Source organism: Priapulus caudatus, unplaced genomic scaffold (assembly GCF_000485595.1).
Source record: "Priapulus caudatus unplaced genomic scaffold, Priapulus_caudatus-5.0.1 Scaffold5152, whole genome shotgun sequence".
Taxonomy (NCBI): domain Eukaryota; kingdom Metazoa; phylum Priapulida; class Priapulimorpha; order Priapulimorphida; family Priapulidae; genus Priapulus; species Priapulus caudatus.
The window spans coordinates 7,189-8,404 of NW_014582213.1; the positions used below are offsets into that span (position 1 = coordinate 7,189).

Here is a 1,216-nt window from a genome sequence, read left to right on the forward strand (position 1 = left end):
TGTGTGTGTGTGTGTGTATGTGTGTTTGTGTGTGTCGGGGTGTTGTGCGCTTCTTTTTCTATTCTTACCTTGAGCCGCCAGAAGGACAGAGTCTGTCGAGTATCCCTAAACAAGTAAATCAGAAAATCAAACTCATTAATTATTATGAAGCCATGTGTCTAGTCGAATTCAATATTAACACGAATCAAAAAACGAGACATGTACTACAAGAAAACGCCGTTTTTTTAATACGATATATATGTATATATATACACGGCTCATTAGACTGTGACTTACTTAGATACACTTATTACTATTATCGATATTACATTGATATCCGTGATAAGGACGAGTTTGTTTGTATGTTTTCGTGTTGATATTTCGATGACGATGATGCTAACCTGTAGAATGCTGGCATTAATGTAATCACCCGTGGAATTGACGGCTGGCTCCAGAATCACTCTGGAGTGGTCATCTGCGCATATAATGATATTCAGTAACAATTAAAACACACAGGATTACCCTATGATTCTAGTAAAAATAAGATATTTGGAAAGCAAGAGCTTACATGCAGCAAGGGAAAAGAAGTTTATTCCTAATTTGATTGAGGAATCACTGGATTATCTCGGTTTCTGCATGACATAACTGCTGACAATAACCGGGACATAATAACAGTACACATAATAATTCAGTTACTGCGTACTATATCAATTGTAGTTATTTACAGCACAGTATAATGTAAGCGTCCTAACAACGTGACGTGAGATTCATCTCTCGAATAATGCGGGTTTTAACACGAAGCTGTGTGCCGAATACGTTCGTGAAACAACGTTTAAATACGACGTATGGTGACATTTGGTAAAATGCAAACACTACTTACATGGAATAACATTTCCAAATCGATTTTTTTTCCTGTTTTGAGGCAATAATCCGATGATGTGTGAATAATTAAGTCCTAGTGGGATCGACTGCGTGAAGATAAAAAAACAATTAACTCTTTCAATAATAAACTTAATCTGAATACCATGTCAAATGATATCAAACATATTAAATGTGATCGAATTATTCGTGCTATGTAACATATAACTGAAAGGAATTAGTACTACAGTATTTCTATTAAAAACGTACATTAACTAGAGCCTCGAAGATGTTTTCACACGTCTTCCTCGCTCTCTCTCTCTCTCCCTCTCTCTCTCTCTCTCTCTCTCTCTCTCTCTCTCTCTCTCTCTCTCTCTCT

At 36.3% G+C, this 1,216-nt stretch overlaps 1 long non-coding RNA gene across 1 annotated transcript; it reads right to left on the reverse strand.

The window, feature by feature from the left end:
- Positions 1–67: 67 nt before the first annotated feature.
- On the reverse strand, positions 68–943 carry LOC106819922. Its single transcript, XR_001395523.1, has 3 exons — positions 860–943; positions 381–454; positions 68–105 (listed from the first exon to the last, which is right to left on the reverse strand). It is a non-coding gene; the product is annotated as an uncharacterized LOC106819922 (long non-coding RNA).
- Between the last annotated feature and the right edge of the window lie 273 nt (positions 944–1,216).